General features: G+C 40.1%; 1 protein-coding gene and 1 long non-coding RNA gene across 2 annotated transcripts in view; both read left to right on the top strand.

Annotated features, from left to right (window-relative positions):
• Window positions 1–19,417, top strand: part of atrn (attractin) — a 446,230-nt gene that overhangs the window by 308,856 nt on the left and 117,957 nt on the right. The gene's annotated exons all lie outside the window — the stretch shown is intronic.
• LOC117500636 lies at window positions 1,255–19,033 on the top strand. The gene is made up of 3 exons (XR_004557812.1): window positions 1,255–1,266; window positions 6,017–6,023; window positions 18,949–19,033. It is a non-coding gene; the product is annotated as an uncharacterized LOC117500636 (long non-coding RNA).

The raw sequence follows: 19,417 nt of genomic DNA, 5'->3' as shown, positions 1-19,417 counted from the left end.
GCGGATCTGGGCTTTACCAGCACATGCTCCTAGATCTGTCATGATTTGTTTTCTGATTTTAAAATACACATATGCCCCAGTTCACCCTCTAAAATATGATGATTTACTACTTTTTGTGTTTTATTTTAACACTGAGCCAGATATAGCTATTAGTATAAAATGAACAATTTTTTTTTCCTGGCCTGTACACAGATTGTATTGTTGCTTTAGAATTATAATATACGTAGTAATTTCTTCCAATATATTATGTGCATGAGACACTTTTGCTTTTCAAAATTATGATGTACAACCCCAATTCCAATTAAGTTGGGACGTTGTGTAAAATGTAAACAAAAACAGAATACAATGATTTGCAAATCCTCTTCAACCTATATTCAATTGAATACACCACAAAGACAATATATTTAATGTTCAAACTGATAGACTTTGTTTTTGTGCAAATATTTGATCATTTTGAAATGGATGCCTGCAACACATTTCAAAAAAGTTTGGACGGAGCAACAAAAGACTGGGAAAGTTGATGAATGCTCAAGGAACACCTAAATAGAAACCGGTGAGTGTCATGATTGAGTATAAAAGGAGCATCCCCAAAAGGCTCAGCTATTGACAAGCAAAGATGGGGCGAGGATCATCACTTTATGAACAGCTGTGTAAAAAAATAGTACAACAGTTTAAGAACAATGTTTCTCAACAGTTTAAGAACAATGTTTCTCAGTGTTCAATTGCAAGGAATTTAGGGATTTCATCATCTATAGTCCATAATATAATCAGAACATTCAGAGAATCTGGACAACTTTCTACATGTAAGTGGCAAGGCTGAAAAATGACAATGAATGCCTGTGACCTTTAATCCCTCAGGCGGCACTGCAGTAAAAATTGACATCAAACCAACAAAATTAATGCCTCGCAGATGTGAAGAAATCATGAAAAACTGTGGTTATATAACTAAATACTAGTTTAGTGATTCACAGGATTGCTAAAAAAGCAGTTTGAACATAATAGTTTTGAGTTTGTAGCATCAACAGCAGATGCTACTATTATTGTGAACACCCCCCCCCTTTCTACTTTTTTTTTTTTTTTACTAATAGCCCAATTTCATAGCATTAAGAGTATGCATATCATGAATGCTTGGTATTATTGGATTTGTGAGAATCTACTGGTACCTTGTTTCCCATGTAACAATAAGAAATATACTCAAAACCTGGATTAATCTTTTTAGTCACATTGCACTACTATTATTCTGAACAAAAACAAGAAAGTTTACCAGTTTGAAGATTAAATATCTTGTCTTTGTGGTGTATTCAATTGAATATAGGTTGAAGAGGATTTGCAAATAGTTTTATTTTGTTTTTATTTACGTTTTACACAACGTCCCAACTTCATTGGAATTGGGGCTGTACATATTGCATGTTTCCTTGAAGTTGAAAGTTGAGCTCTGTGGCCCGTGTTCTTCTGTGATAGCCTGTGAGAGATATTATGCAGGTTTAAAGTGGAGCCTATAAAGTCAACCATTGCCTCAGATTCGACAAACAGGGATCTAACCAAAGGGACAATGAGGAGCCATGTTTTTCATTTATATTGGAGCAGAGGGCCTCTGAAAGGGTGAAGACCTCAACATGGTCCATCTGTGGACGTCTCCTGAGAATACTGTGTTATACCTCATATTCACAAGTTCAAATATGCTGGCTGAAGAGCCAGGTAGAAATGAAGGTTGAACACATAATGTAGGTCACCAAGTGTCCCAAAAAAAAAAAAAAAAAAAAAAAAAAAAACGGATATTGAAGTTTATAGTCAAAAATACCTTACAGACAATGAGATATGTCCTAAACACAGCCCACTTTCAAGTCTCTAAGAAATGGCCCGTTTCTAGACCTGCTGCTTTAAATGGAAACAGTGAGCCCAGTGGCTCTCCAAAGGGAAGTGGAAAGTGGTTTATCTCACTCCCAGAAACTTGATAGATTTATTGCACAGATTGTTCACAGATTTGTTCATTGGGTGTATCTCACAGCAAGGGATGTTCAGCGGTGGACTTCTTCTACGTACATCACAAGCATCTACAATTACTTTTTTCATGTCCAAATTTGGCTTATAACTGGGTGGTTTCTGCATGGACAAAAACTGCCTATACTGAATTGTGGGAATTTTTCAGGATGTTTAACGTGAAACTCCAACAATATTTAACTGCAAACAGTGGATGAAAACAGGTTATGCATAATTTGACTCATTTAATAGTTCAGTTAATGACAGTTTTATCTGTAGTCCCTGGATAAATGGTAGTTAAGCTGAAAAGATTGGAACACTTTTTAAATAGGGTGGCACTAATTAGGGCAATTTCTCAAAGCAATACAGATTGAATGCTACATCATCAGGTGTCAAATCATGCAACACAGAAGTAGTACAGCGCGCGCGCACACACACACACACACACGTATATCCATACACACACAGGCACAACGATGATATGGACTGCTCTCAGCACAAACTAAAGAATGTTAAGTATAATCCAATATTGATTTGGGAAAAGCATCAAGTTATAACTGCACGATCCTTGCTTCGGATTGAATTATAATGACTTTATCCTGCTCGTGCAGTCATACACACAGCTGACAAATCTGCCTTCACACACACACACACACACACACACTCACATATATATATATATATATATATATATATATATATATATATATAAAAACCCAAATTCCAATGAAGTTGGGACATTGCGTAAAATGTAAATAAAAACAGAATACAATGATTTGCAAATCCTCTTCAATCTATATTCAATTGAATACACCACAAAGACAAGATATTTAATCTTCAAACTGGTCAACTTTCTTGTTTTTGTGCAAATATTTGCTCATTTTGAAATGGATGCCTGCAACACGTTTCAAAAAAGCTGGGACAGTGGTATGTTACTTACACAGATGTGTAAGTTGCCCATGCTGTGGGCACTAACACCCCCCCATACCATCATGGATGCTGGCTTTTAAACTTTGCGCTGTTAACAGTCTGGATGGTCTTTTTTCTCTTTTGTCCGGAGGACACGACGTCCATGAGTTCCAAAAACAATTTGAAATGTGGACTCATCAGACCACAGCACACTTTTCCACTTTGTGTCTGTCCATTTCAAATGAGCTTGGGCCCAGAGAAGGCGGCGGCATTTCTGGATGTTGTTGGTGTATGGCTTTCGCTTTGCATGGTAGAGTTTTAACTTGCACTTGTAGATGTAGCGACGAAGTGTGTTGACTGACAGTGGTTTTCTGAAGTGTTCCTGAGCTCATGCGGTAAGATCCTTTGCACAATGATGTCTGTTTTTAATGCAGTTCTGCCTGAGGGATCGAAGGTCACGGGCATTCAATGTTGGTTTTTGGCCTTGCCGCTTATGTGTAGAAAGTTGTTCAGATTCTCTGAATGTTCTGACTATATTATGGACTGTAGATGATGGAATCCTTAAATTCCTTGCAATTGAACATTGAGAAACATTGTTCTTAAACTGTTGGACTATTTTTTTTTCCCCACACACTTTGCTTGTTAACGGCTGAGCCTTTTGGGGATGCTCCTTTTATACCTAATCATGACACTCACCTGTTTTCAATTAACCTGTTCACCTGTGGAATGTTCCAAACAGATGTTCTGTGAGCATTCTCAACTTTCCCAGTCTTTTGTTGCCACTTTTTTGAAATGTGTTGCAGGCATCCATTTCAAAATGAGCAAATATTTGCACAAAAACAGTCTCATCAGTTTGAACATTAAATATCTTATCTTTGTGGTGTATTCGGTTGAATATAGGTTGAAGAAGATTTGCAAATCATTGGTTTCTGTTTTTATTTACATTTCACACAATGTCCCAGCTTCATTGGAATTGTGGTTGTGTGTGTAGATATATATATTGTAGCGAATGTATTTGCTAGACCTCACACGGGGCACCATAAAGATGTAGCAAATCTTTAGGTCTCACACGGAGGCACCATAAAGATAATGAATTTTGGTCAGTTCTAGATTGGCTCACACAAGAGTGCCAAAATAAAATATAATTACATATTGTTATACTCCCAAATTGAATTAGATTGGCTTAGACCACATTTAATGGGTCACCAAAATAATTAACAATTTTAGGGTTTAATAATTATTATTTAATTAGGATAATTAATCCTCAGAGCACCACCTATTTGAAGCATAGGTACTTTAATTTAAACATTCATTAATTTATCAGTCTCAAATTAATCAATCAGTCTCAATTGAATTAATCAGTCTTGGGTCTGAAAGTCTGAATTCTATAATACGATTGACCAAATGTTTCCTTCTGAACACAAAATGAACCACAGTACAAATATTTACAATTTATTTGCAATTATACAAGAAATGAACAGTTTACTGGCATTTTTTTGGACAGTGATTAAATAAGTTCATTTCTGGACACAATTTGCTTAACTCATGAGACGTTGAAAGGGAGAGATAAAACTTAAAGACTAAGTGAATAAATCTGATTAGAATTTAACGATGAAATTTGAAGCCAATTAATTTTAAGAAAATTATTAAACAAACCTATGAATATGTTTAAAAAGCAGAAGCATAATAAAGAGAAGCCACTTTGTGTTCATTGGCAACAAACCCTTTTTCTGGAAGCTTTAACTGGGTCACTTAGCTGGTCTGTTGAGAAGATGGTTCGGAAGATCTGTACATCCGTCGTTGATATAGGTTCTGCAACGTGCTCACTTGGGTTTGGGGTTAACTCAGTGGTCTCCCCGGGTGATCCCAAAGGCTTGTGTCGGCTGGCTTTACCGACAGGATGGCTGTTTGCAGCCAGGTTGTCAGCTTGCTGGACCCCAGAGGTGGAAGGCATTTGTTGAAAAAGGTTTCTGGTAGCTTTTAAAAATTTGTTGGAGTCAGATTAAAAGTCTTTACGAATATAGAAAAAGCTAAAACTTTAAGAGCATTGAAAAAAATTAGCCGACAGAAAAGGAGAGTTGCTTTTCTGTAAATTCACTATCATTTTGAAAAGTTCAGCTCGGAAGTTCTTAAAATTTCGAAAGACTTGACGCACCTTAAAGCGTCAGGTTAAAATTCTCAAAAACGGAGACAAGAATAAAATAAAGAATGAATGCCATGTGGTAGCTTCAGCTAGGTTAGCTTAGCATGGGGCCTTGTTGACCCAAAAATAATTAAGCGTTTAAGAAAAGAGAGCGAGGCAAGAAAGACAAGAGAGAGGCAAGAGGGAAGAGAGCTCTGATCTAACTTTTTCGGGGGGGGGGGCAGATGTCACCAAACTCCGCCCATTTAGGGTGTGTAACCTCACAGAAACTTCACATGTTCACAGGGCAGACCCAAATGATTCAACTATTTAAACACATTAACTATTTTGGTATAATGTTCTAAGACACTTGAATGGATACACATTATTAATAGTCACTTAAACACATCCTTTGGATAAACTGAATACTTAACCATCAACATATTGATAATGCAGAAAGATCCCACTTAAACACACATGAGTTACAAGGAACATATGTCAATAAAATGGAATGATTATATGCAAAGCATTTCGTTTGATTAATCAATACAAACAACATTGGAAGTCTTTATATATATATGAATCAAAGAATACTCATGCAATTCTTTTATTTTAAAAGAATGTCTTTCTTCACTTAGACATAAAGGTAATAGCTGTTATCAAGATGCAAAGTTTTATGGCCACTCTTATCATGGAAGGGATATCGTCTTGCAGCCTTGAGAGGGTCTGGCCTTGGCGTGAGGCCGTAAATGTTGGCCTGGAGAAGTTCATATTCTGACGTGAAGCTATTATAATGTCGTGTAATTCATAGTGACGGAACTTTAACCGTTAAAAAGGCAAGGGCTCCCTTTGAAGAGTTACAGGCCTGTTTTGCTGTGAAGCGCAGTGTTGGCCCATGGGTCTCAGGCTTATTTCCAGACCTCCAGATGGCACAGGAATTTCTCAATTGGGAGTGAAGACACCGTCTCTGTCTGCAGTTCAAAACTCTGGTTTTTGTTGAGACAGCATTAATGTATTTATTTAATTAAGGTGAATCAAGGCCAGGCGCTACTATATATATATATATATATATATATATATATATATAATATACACACAGTGAGGAAAATAAGTATTTGAACACCTGCGATTTTGCAAGTTCTCCCACTTAGAAATCATGGAGGGGTCTGAAATTTTCATCTTAGGTGCATGTCCACTGTGAGAGACATAATCTAAAAAAAAATTCGGAAATTACAATGTATGATTTTTTTTTTTTTTTTTTTTTTTTTTTAGTAATTTATTTGTATGTTACTGCTGCAAATAAGTATTTGAACACCTGTTAATATTTGGTACAGTAGCCTTGGTTTGTTTCAGCTCCCTCCAAAGATTTTCTATCGAGTTCAGGTCTGGAGACTGGCCACTCCAAGACCTTGAAATGCTTCCTACGGAGCCCCTCCTTAGTTGCCTTGGCTGTGTTTGGGGTCATTGTCATGCTGGAAGACCCAGCCATGACCCGTCTTTAATGCTCTTACTGAGGGAAGGAGGTTGTTTGCCAAAATCTCGCAATACATGACCCCATGCATCCTCCCTTCAAAACGGTGCAGTCATCCTGTCCCCTTTGCAGAAGAGCACCCCCAGAGTATGATGTTTCCACCCCCATGCTTCACGGTTGGGATGGTGTTCTTGGGGTTGTTCTCATCCTCTAAACATGGTAAGTGGAGTTGATTTCAAAAAGCTCCATTCTGGTCTCATCTGACCACATGACCTTCTCCCATGCCTCCTCTGGATTATCCAAATGGTCACTGGTGAACTTCAAACAGGCCTGGATATGTGCTGGCTTGAGCAGGGGGACCTTGCTGCCCTGCAGGATTTTAAACCATGACAGCATCATGTATTACTAATGTGATCTTTGTGACTGTGGTCCCAGCTCTCTTCAGGTCATTGACCAGGTCCTCCTGTGTAATTCTGGGCTTTCTCAGAATCATCCTTACCCCACAAAGTGAGATCTTTCATGGAATCCCAGACTGAGGGAGATTGACGGTCATCTTGTGTTTCTTCCACTTTCTAATAAATAATCATAACAGTTGTTGACTACTATCAAGTTGCTTGCCTGTTGTCCTGTAGTCCATCCCAGCCTTGTGCAGGTCTACAGTTTTGTCCCTGGTGTCCTTAGACAGCTCTTTGGTCTTGGCTATGGTGGACAGGTTGGAGTGTGATTGATTGAGTGTGTGAACAGGTGTTTTTTATACAGGTAACAAGTTCAAACAGGTGCAGTTAATACAGGTAAAGAGTGCAGAATAAGAGGGCTTCTTAAAGAAAAATTAACAGGTCTGTGTGAGCCATAATTCTTGCTGGTTGGTAGGGATCAAATACTCATTTGCAGCAGTAACATACAAATAAATTATTAAAAAATCATACATTGTGATTTCTGGATTTTTTTTTTTTTTTAGATTATGTCTCTCACAGTGGACATGCACCTAAGATGAAAATTTCAGACCCCTCCATTAATTCTAAGTGGGAGAACTTGCAAAATTGCAGAGTGTTCAAATATGTATTTTCCTCACTGTATATATATATATACGAGGTCTATTAGAAAAGTATCCGACCTTATTATTTTTTCAAAAACCATATGGATTTGAATCACGTGTGATTACATCAGACATGCTTGAACCCTCGTGGGCATGCGAGAGTTTTTTCACGCCTGTCGGTTACGTCATTCGCCTGTGGGCAGTCTTTGAGTGAGGAGTCGTCCACCCGCTCGTTGATTTTTTTCATTGTTTAGGAATGGCTCAGAGACTGTTGCTTTGTTTGATAAAAATTTTTTCAAAACTGTAAGGCACAACTGAGTGGACACCATTCAATAAATTCAGCTGGTTTTCGGTAAAAATTTTAACGGCTGATGAGAGATTTTGGTCTGGTAGTGTCGCTTTAAGGACGGTCCATGGCGCCTGACGGTGATCTGCGCTTCGAGGCGGCAGCGTCTCGCCGTTTCAAGTTGAAAACTTCCACATTTCAGGCTCTGTTGACGCAGTAAGTCGTCAGAGAACAGAGAACTTTCAGAAGAAGTCGGCATGAGGAGTTTATTCGGACATTCCATTGTTAACGGTCATTTTGTAATGAAAGAACGTGCGGGCAGAGTCGCATGTCGGGCCGGACCCAACCGCGGGGGGTCGCGGCAGGAAAAACACCTCCGTTGGAAATCTTAACGGGCAAGTTGGAACATGCCCAAGCTGTTAAACAATTTCTCAGTTACTCACTTGTTGAAAGCCATTAAAAGCCGCCTGAATTCTACAAATGGTTTTCAACACGGAGGTGTTTTTCCTGTCGCGGCGCACACAGATTTGCCGAGTCGTCACGGAAAGGACTCGGCGAATTTGCGCGCACGTCTTTCATTAAAAAAATGTCCTTAAACAGTGGAATGTCCGCATAAATTCCTCATGCCGGCCTCTTCTGAATCTTCTCTGTTCTCTCACGATGTCCTGGGTGAATTAAGCCTTAAATTAGGATGTTATCAGCTCGAAACAGGCCGACGACAGCGCCTGGAAGCGCTGCAGGACGTCCCGCTCCGTGGGAAGTCCTTACACCGACAGAAACACCCCATAATCTCTCATCAGCCGTTAAACTTTTCACAGAAAACCAGCTTAATTTCTCGAATAGTGTCCACTCGGATATTCCTCACAGGTCCAGAAAAAATTTTGATAAAGCAACGCGCGCCGTCTCGAGCAGCGTGTGAAACAAAGGAATTCAGCCGAGAGGGCGGGACCACATCTCACTCAAGGCCTGCCCACAGGGAAATGACGTCACCGACACGTGTGAAAAAACTCACGCATGCGCACGAGGGTTCAAGCATGATTGGTGTAATCGCATGTCATTCAAATCCATATAGTTAAAAAAAAAAATAAAAGGGTCGGTTTATTATCTAAGAGACCTCGTATATATATATCTATATATATCTATAGATATATATATATATATCCTGTGTAAACATGAAGTGACACATCGTTTCCAACAAACAGAAAGCTAATCATGTTTTCCCACAAAGTCAGCTGTCTTTTCACGGCCGTCTGCTTCTTTGACACTGGAACCCTGCTGTTCTTTTCAGACCTGTCCCTCCAGGCTTCATTCCTATATTCACTCCAGATCCGTCCACATTACGTAGTGCTTGCATCAGCTGTACAGTGACACACATTTGCATATAATTATACCCCCGTCCACCTCCCTTGGACCCATTGCAATGGGAAATGATCGCCATTACATTTTATGTGGCCACTGCAGGGTCACATGAGTATTAATCCATGACCTCATGTCTTGTACTTTGTGCTGTTGGCTCCTTGTCATCTTTGTGTCATTGTGTGTCTGAGAGAAGGGGAGACGGGCATTGTAATTCACTCTGCACAACAGTGTCAGTTTAAGCCCTAAAATGTAAATGTCATTCTTAATTTATTTATGATAAAAGGAAAAAAATTAAATAAAAATTTACGTTGCTTGCTTTGTAAGCCATTGTATATGTGTACTAGTGAAAAGAATTTAATATCATGCCTACTTTGACTCTCCCCATTTCATGCATTACAAAGCAAAATACAGAATGACTCGTGACTTGCACAATGTAGTTGCAAATATTACTCGATTAAAATAAATAGGTGATGACTTAGCCACATGGGGTGTGCAGCCAGTACATTCCAAGCCTGGATAAATGAAGAGGGAAGAAGGAGGCAGGGTATTAACTGCAAATTTTTGTAAAATCTCAGCCACGTGGTGTATAGCTAGTACATTATGAGCACTGATCCCAAGTGTGTTAGGAAGGGCATTCTGCATAAAGTAAGCCGAATTATCTATGCAGATCTCAAAATGAATTTCCATACCAGCTCAATCGAGACCCGGGTTTGCAACCACCAATACCAGTGCTGTTGCCCAACAGTGTGCCAGTGTGAACTGGGCTACTGCTTGATGAAGAAAAAGAAAAGGAGGGGAACTTGTCAAGACACAGGGGAAGAGGAGGAAATCTGGATTAACAATGACCCCCACCAATGCTATTGTCCACCTTGGTGCAGACAGAATTTGGGCTACTGTTGAGTGAAGAAGAGGTACAGAATGTGTCCAGAGATGGTGGGAAAGTAAGAATGTTACATGTGTGGAAGTTAGAGTCGGGACTTTGAATATTGGCCAATTTTCAGATAAAGGGAGACAATTCGCCAATATGATAGAGAGGAAACATACTGTGTTCAACAGATCAAGTTCAAGGGAAGTAAGGCCATGTGCATCAGAGGTGAGTTCAAGTTGTTGTATCGTGGCGTGGATGGGAGAAGAAATAGCCATGGTCATGTGGACATGGTCCAACAAAAGAATAATTATGAGAGCAGCTTGAGAGTGCAGTTCTTCATGTCAGATCAGGAGAAATGGCATTTGGGTTCATTCTAAAGCAAGTGTATATTAAGAGCATGTTAGAGGTTAAGCAAGTGTCTGACAGGGTGATGAGTGTGAAATTGGAAATTAAAGGGGTAATGATGAATGTCATCAGTGCATATGCTCAACAGGTGGGCTGTGAGTTGAAGGGGAAAGAAGATTTCTGCAGTGAGACAAATGAGGTGGTAGAGAGTGTACCCAAACATGAGTCATTATTACAGTGAACCTCTGAGGGCATGTTGGTTAAGGAAACAGAGGTGATAAGGAAGTTAATGAGTCAGTGTGGTATCAAGAAGAGGGATGCAGAAGGGCAGATTTTGAAAAAGGATGAAAATGGCTGTCATGAATACTTATTTTCAGAAAAAGGAGCACACAGGTGGCCGACATTCTTTGTAAGAGATGCAGCTTAAAAGAAGTTGGAGACTGTAAGGTGCTGGCAGGGGAGAGTGTAGCTGCGCGGCATCGGATAGTGGTTTGGAGGATGACTTTGAAGGTGAAAACGAGAGTGAGAGCTGCATGAAGGATCAGATGGTGGAAGCTATTAGACAAAAACTGAAATTCAGGGACAAGGTAAGATGGGCACCGAAGGGAGGTGAAGTGATTTTGGATAACTGGAAAAGTACTGCAGATGTAGTGAGGGAGGCCACCAGTAAGGTAACTGGTTGTAACATCTGGACAGTGGAAAGAAGTCAAAGAGACTTAGTAGTGGAATAAAGATGTCCATAAAAATATAAGGAGAAAGAGGTTGGCAAAAGATTTAGGATAGTTGGAGAGGTGATGAAAGTAGACAGGCATACAAGTAGTTGTGGTGTAAAATGTGGAGAAGTGACAAAGGTTAAGGAACGGTCATTTAGCGAACTGTACATGAAGTTGAACACTAAGGGTGGTATCCCACTAGACCATCAGTCAATCAATTCAATCAATTTTTTTTATATAGCGCCAAATCACAACAAACAGTTGCCCCAAGGCGCTTTATATTGTAAGGCAAGGCCATACAATAATTATGTAAAACCCCAACGGTCAAAACGACCCCCTGTGAGCAAGCACTTGGCTACAGTGGGAAGGAAAAACTCCCTTTTAACAGGAAGAAACCTCCAGCAGAACCAGGCTCAGGGAGGGGCAGTCTTCTGCTGGGACTGGTTGGGGCTGAGGGAGAGAACCAGGAAAAAGACATGCTGTGGAGGGGAGCAGAGATCGATCACTAATGATTAAATGCAGAGTGGTGCATACAGAGCAAAAAGAGAAAGAAACAGTGCATCATGGGAACCCCCCAGCAGTCTACGTCTATAGCAGCATAACTAAGGGATGGTTCAGGGTCACCTGATCCAGCCCTAACTATAAGCTTTAGCAAAAAGGAAAGTTTTAAGCCTAATCTTAAAAGTAGAGAGGGTGTCTGTCTCCCTGATCTGAATTGGGAGCTGGTTCCACAGGAGAGGAGCCTGAAAGCTGAAGGCTCTGCCTCCCATGACTGCTTGCGACTGTCATATGCAGAGGATATCGCAAGAGTTTGTGGGACTGACGTGGAGTGGTGCCAACGTCATTCATCTTTTGCCCGCGTGTCGCTTGAATTTTGAAAAGTTCGATGTTGGCGAGGTAGCACAGCCCCATGCCAAGAACTCAGAGAGCTGCCGCAGGCATCGCAAAGCCCACTGATTGTAGTCCCCATATCTCATAACATGCAAGAATCGTGAGGGAACTTTGTGAGGGGTTGACGATGGATGAAACTACATTTTGAGTGATGGAGACAAAAATGATCTGACATTAGTCATGGAAGTCACGCACAAGCTACCCTGGGAGAACCCCAAAATAGTGGAGATGATCGGAGAGAGGCAGTGCTTCTGGAAACGGCCGAAGAAATTCAACAGCCAGTGCTCAACTGCTGACCCCTGTGTAGGTGTAGTCAATGGGCTGGACACACCTGTCCATGAGAGCTGGGTTTATCTTATTTTTTTCTTAATTTTTTTTTCTAAATCAGGACAACAACAGAAGAAAAGTCTCATGCTGGTGGCCTTGAGATGCGTGCACACATGGTCAGCCAAGCAGGACATTGGTCCACAGGAGGTTGTCGTACACAGTCTGTTCATGACGATGGCAACCAGGACCTCTTTGATTGCATGGACAAACGGACATTGTATATAATTTATCATGCTGGCATGTGTGTGGTGCCGCAGCAATGACTTCTTTGATTGCATGAACTACTAGACAGTATATATATATATATATATATATATATATATATATATATAAAATATAATGTGTGTGTGTGTGTGTATAGGTACATTCTCATTAATTCACGCAAGTTGCGTTTTGGTTTTACTCACGATTGATTTATGGACCCTGAAAATTTAGACTTCTGTGTAGAAGTCAGTTTTAATTTAACCATTTTTGGGAGGGATTGTCAGTGTGGACAATTCTGGATGATGATTTCTTCTTCCTCTTTGGGCTGCGTCAACGATGAGGGCGGATGGTTCAAATTTTCTGGATGCTACCTTCCTCTTTAGACTTTTATTACCGGGTTGAGATTGGGCCAGATGAGTTTATATAATTGGGATCAACTACTCAAAATAATGAGAGTGTAGTAGGGAGGTGAAGAAGAGCATGTAGGCAGGGTGGAGCGTGTAGAGAAAGTTGGCAGGAGTGTTTTGTGATAGAATATTTGCAAGAGTGAAGGGGAAGGTTTACAAGACTGAAGTGAGGACAGCTATGTTGTACAACTTAGACTAAAAGGCAGGAGGTGAAGCTGAAGGTGTATCTGTGTGTTTGTGTGTGTGTGTCTGTGTGTGTACAAACACAGATGAGTTCCATGATTTTCCTTGATAAATCATTGGTTTGGATTAGCGATTTCAGTTAAATATATCATATAGCAGACAAACACAGTCTGCAATAATTCTTTCAACAAAATTAGGCAGGTGCATAAATTTGGGCACCCTAACAGAAAAAATACAATATTTAGTAGAGCCTCCTTTTGCAGAAATAACAGCCTCTAAATGTGTCAGGAACTGTGGTGACGTGGCGCGGCAGGCAGGTGGACACCAGTGCAGACTCATGACTCAGATGGAGGATAAGTAAAAGGTTTAATAAAAAACAGGCTTAGGTCGGTGCACAGGATGACAGACAGGCGGTGGGCGGTACAGACGGTCGTATGGTGGAGGCGTGGTTAGTGAACAAGCAGTGTTCCAGCACGGACAAACGGGTATATAGGAGACAGCAGAAATTGGAGTCAACAAACAGGCTGGGTTCAGGTATGGAGAAGCAGGATAACTGGTTGAGGCAAAAAACGTGGTCAAAGTTAAGCAAAGGTCGAGGATGGCAAAAACGCAGACTGAGGCAAGATACAGAAGCCTTGGAGCAAGGCAGGATGCACAATGAACTAGCAGTGAGCTGAGGAAAACATGGGGCTTAAAAGCAGAGGTAAATCAGGGTGTGATGAGATGCAGGTGCAGGGAAGAAGGCATGGCTGGTAGAGACAAGAGTGGAGTGACAGCTGGGCATGTCAGACAAAAGCAGCAAAAACAGGAATGTGACAGTGAGTGAACAAATGTTAAACAACTAAGAAATAATGATCCCTAAAATCCAAACTTGAGAGAAACAGAATAAACAAATGAAAAAGCAGAAACAGAACAACAGAAAATGAAAGTCTAGATTGAAATTAGGCACAAACTCAACATGTGGCCAAAGTGTAACAGAAAAACCTGAGGGAATAATGTGATGAAAACAGTGACTGAATAACCAGAAAATAAAGGATGAAGACTAAACTAGCACAGAACTCAGCATCTGGCTGTAACAGATAGTACCCAAAACCTAACTTGATAACACAGAATGATGAAGCAGCAAGAAAAATAAAAAGCAGAGACTAAACTAGAACAGAACTTAACATGGCTGAAGTATAACAGATAATATAACCACGATTAAAGTGGATTTTGAGCAGTGTTTAGGGTCGTTGACTTGTTGAAAGATCCAGCCCCAGTGCAACTTTAACTTTGTCACTGATTCTTGAACATCGAATCTGCTGATATTGACTGGAATCCATGTGAACCTCAACTTTAACAAGATTCCCAGTACCTGCACTGGCCACACAGCATGATGGAACCACCTCCAAATTTTACTGTAGGTAGCAGGCATTTTTCTTGGAATGCTGTTCTTTTTCAGCCATGCATACCGCCCCTTGTTATGCCCAAATAACTCAATTTTAGGTTCATCAGTCCACAGCACCTTATTCCAAAATGAAGCTGGCTTGTCCAAATGTGCTTTAACATACCTCAAGCGACTCTGTTTGTGGCGTGTATGCAGAAAATGCTTCCTCTGCATTACAGCATCATAAAGCATCTCCTTGTGCAAAGTGTGCTGTATAGTTGAACGATGCGCAGAGACATGATCTGCAGCAAGATCATGTTGTAGGTCTTTGGAGCAGGTCTGTAGATTGAGTATGATGGTTCTCACCATCCTTCTCTTCAGCTTATCTGAGATTTTTCTTGGCCTGCCACTTCAGGCATTAACAAGTACTGTGCCTGTGGTCTTCCATTTCCTCACTATGTTCCTCACAGTGGAAACTGACAGCTGCAATCTCTGAGATAACTTTTTGTGTCCTTCATTGAAGCCATGATGTTGAACAATCTTTGTTTTCTGGTCATTTGAGAGTTGTTTAGAGGCTCCCATGTTGCCACTCATTAGAAGAGATGCAAAGAGGGGAAACATTTGCAAATGGCCACCTTAAATACCCTTTCTCATGACTGGATTCAACTGTGTAAGGAGGTCAAAGGTCAGTGAGCTTACCAAACCAATTTTGTCTTCCAATAATTCAAATGTATTCAAATCAATAAAATGACAAGGGTGCTCAAATTTATGCACCTGCGTAATTTTGTTTAAATAATTATTGCACACTTTCTGTAAATACTGGAAACTTCATTTCAATTCTCAAATATCAGGTTGTTTGTCTACTATATGATATATTTAACTGAAATTTCTGATCCAACCAACCAATGATTTATAAAGGAAAATCATGAAAATTATCAGGGGTGCCCAAACCTTTGCATACAACTGTGTGTGTGTGTGTGTGTGTGTGTGTGTGTGTGTGTGTGTGTGTGAATATCTATCTATCTTATCTATCAAAGCGGAAATGGTGGAATTCTTGCTTGAGCCCAAATCAGTCGTGCGAACCAAACAGCAAGATCAATGTCATTTTGCAGTTAAAAAAGCTCCAGACAGAAAGCCAGTGTGGAGGATTATACAGCACCAATTCCAGTGAAGTTGGGACATTGTGTAAAATGTAAATAGAAACATAGTAGAATGATTTGCAAATCCTCTTCAACCTATATTCAGTTGAATACACCACAAAGACAAGATATTTAATGTTTAAGCTGATAAACTTGATTGTTTTTGTACTAATATTTGCTCAGTTTGAAATAGATGCCTGCAACATGTTTCAAAAAAGCTAGGACAGTGGTATGTTTATCACTGTGTTACATCACCTTTCCTTCTAACAACACTTAAGCATTTGGGAACTGAGGACACTAATTGTTGAAGCTTTGTAGGTGGAATTCTTTCCCATTCTTGCTTGATATACGACTTTGGTTGTTCAACTGTCCAGAGTCTCTGTTTTCGTATTTTGTGCTTCATAATGCGCCACACATTTTCAGTAGGCAACAGGTCTGGACTGCAGGCAGGCCAGTCTAGTACCTGCACTCTTTTACTACAAAGCCACGCTGTTGTAACACGTGCACAATGTGGCTTGGCATTGTCTTACTAAAATAAGCAGGGACGTCCCTGAAAAAGACGTTACTTGGATGGCAGCAAGTGTTACTCCAAAACCTGGATGTACCTTGTTTTCTCTTATCATGCCCCTGTTCTGTGGAATGATATCCCTTCATCAGTAAAGCAGTCAGATTCTGTAGAGCCTTTCAAATCCTTACTTAAGACGCACTTGTTTTCCCTTTTGTATGGCTAACATGCTGGCATAGTATGTTACTATGCTTTTTACCCTTTTATATTAATTTTTATTAGGAAACTCAGTGGGTCGCGGCCTCAACTTTATCTAAAGTGTGGGTCTTTCAGTGAAGCTTAGGGCAAGTGGCCGGCGATCACCTTAGTATTTCTTCTGTTTTTCTTGTTGCTTAATGCTGACAAATTATGCTCTATTTGTTGTCTTTTTGATACCTGATTCTGGTTTTTACTCTCTGTTTGACGTGCGGCTCCATCCAGAGATGGGAGTGGTGTCTACTTTTGCAACCCTCCCATTCTGTGCACCGATAAAATTTCCTGAATATTCGTTTTGTAAATTGTGTCAGTTGCATGGCTCAAGCAGAGGGTCACCCCATTGAGTCTGGTCTGCTTGAAGTTTCTTCCTCAAATCATCAGAGATTTTCAAGGTTTAGGGCCCTCCTTGAAACAGTGTGGAGTAATCCCCGACACTTTGTATTAGTGATCTGGTGGGGGGGGGGTATGTCATCTCCTGATAACTCTTGTTATTAATTTTACTTTACAATATTTGTGGCATGAATCACATATATTCTATGATTTTTGGGACTTCAAATGCCCACAGACAAGTGTAGGCCAGGGACATGTGGCCCTTTTAGTTTGCTTCAGAGTGTATCACATTACTATAAGGTTTTTGAGTTAGAACCTTTATTCTTGCTTTGGCTGTTTTGGTATGTTATATTTACATCCTCCTGATGTCTCTACTGTATCCTAGAGAACAATCCTCATGCTGACATCGTGTGTATTTACCTGACATCCATTGTGGCCATTACACAGACATAAATCGTACATAACGTGACATCTATTAGACGTGCATTTCACCCCGAGGTATTGACATGAATGCAGAACATCATAATATCCTCCTGTGTTCCACATGATTAACTGTTTTGTAGTTTCTTTGAAGTTCACTGGAGGTGGTTTGCCGGGAGAAGAGTATAGAAGTGATGTAAGCGTCTCCAGATGCCCTCGCTTATTTATTACCCCATTAAGCTGCCCTCCTCACCTCCATCATCTCATCAAATGCCTCACCACCACAGTTCCTCCCTTAAGCTATAAATATGAATGTCAACCCAACTGTCACAGCCTGTGTTAGAAATACCTGCCATTTAGTCATAAAATGAGCTCCAAGCTGGTCAATGGCCTGCGATGTGTAAACTGAACTCATGTTAACAAATGTTACACACCTCAGGCTGTCGGATTTTAATGAAGCAATGTGAAGCAATGTGCAGCCATGCAGCACGAGGAAAAATTTATCTCTGCCATCACACAGATATTCCCCTGTTGGGAAGTAGCAGCTCCGGTTCCAAATCCACCTTTGATGATTCTCTGAGAGAAACTATATAGTCCTCATATAAAGTTTCTAAATCATGGGAGTACGTCAGAGGAAGGATCTGAGGCCACAACAAGACAGACAGCGTCCTCTGAAGTGAGACTTTCAGCTGGCTTTATTTAAGAGCATTAACATGCGTATTCAGCTGTAAAAATGCTCCAAATTGAATGATCGCCTCACTGTCTCATTTTTGTGGCATTCTCAATAGTGTGTGTGGGGTGCGGTGGCTCCACCACGGTATATGAACATTAAAGCACCTCAGCCAATTGGGCTCTGCTGTGCACGTACATTTAGGTTCACATTTATGTTACTGCATCTTAGAGTTGAAATCAAGTATAATCTCCAAGTGCCTTCTGTTGTTTTGGCGTTGACTGTGGCAGTCGGATGCTTCATCATAGTCATGTAGAAGTTATGGAACTTTGAAATATCAAAGCATACGAAACCCTGTGAAGAACAAGAAGCGCTGGATAGCTGGATGATGCCCTCTCTGACTGCTTTGTGCAGTCACAAAGCACTTTGTGTAAGTAAAATAAGCGGGATGCGGTTGTGTTGGAAAGTATGTATTATTTGTTGGTTGGTTTGTCCAGTCTGGTTTACGCTTATTGGATATATTTTTAACATTGGCTGTGCCAGTTAATGCACAACTGGAAGAACACCTGAATATAAATCTCTTCAAAATGAGGCAAATAATAATGTGCCCCCTACAGTGGCCTGGATGTGACTCTATGCAGTATGGAGAATTGCCACAATCAAGAAAAAGAAACTGCCACTTATTAGCACCATTTTTGAGGTTTGCATATATATATATATATATATGTATGTATGTATATATATATATATATGTATGTATGTATATATATGTGTGTGTGTGTGTGTGTGTCCAGCCTAGTTGAGTTCTTCAGGAATGTTGCAACTGGCACTCTGTCAAATCTACAGAGGTCCCCCCAGAGCATTAAAAAAATGCACTTGATGGGGCAGGAGGTTGTTTTCACTGACATAGAGAGGTCTACCATTGAACCAAGGAAGAGCTGGTTCATTTTTGGTGAGGATCTGCATCAAGGTGCAGATCTTGATTTCAGTCATTGATCAAAGGTTTAACTTAAAATAATAGTTACTGAAGGACTTAAAGTAGAAGTGACAGAGTAACTGTAACTTAATGAAATAACTGACTGGTCACAAGGAAGTCTATACAAACAACTGGGTATGTGAGAGTAGCTGTAACTAAGTGATTTAGAGTAACTAAAAGTAACAGATAGATGGATAGATAACTTTATTAATCCCCAAAGGAAAATTTCAGTTGTCATAGCAGCCAGGTACCTCAAAAAGACAAAATTAAGCAAACAAGAAAAACTGAGGTAGAAACACAGAGAAGTGCAGTGGATTCAATGTCACAGTTTAAGAGTGTGCGTCAATTAACCCTCTGGGGTCAGAGGGCATTTTTGGACAGTTCACTTGCCTGGTATAAATGTTTTATTATTGCTGTTAACAGCTCTCCCTGCATCCCACATTCAAGTTTTATGTCTCTTTTTTTCAGGACAACCTGTACTTTCAGAATATATATGCTATAGTTGTGTTTTATAAGTGTAATAAAGGTTTACAATCAGAAATAAGAAAGGAAAAGTAAAGCGGAAAATAATTTTCCACACACATTTATTCATAACACACAGTAAACTATAATAAACAACTGTTTTGACACTTTATAAAGGTAATTTGGGGCTCTT

This window comes from Thalassophryne amazonica, chromosome 19, assembly GCF_902500255.1.
Source record: "Thalassophryne amazonica chromosome 19, fThaAma1.1, whole genome shotgun sequence".
Lineage (NCBI taxonomy): Eukaryota > Metazoa > Chordata > Actinopteri > Batrachoidiformes > Batrachoididae > Thalassophryne > Thalassophryne amazonica.
Note: the sequence above shows the minus strand (reverse complement) of the source record. Positions and strands in the feature narration are given on the sequence as shown.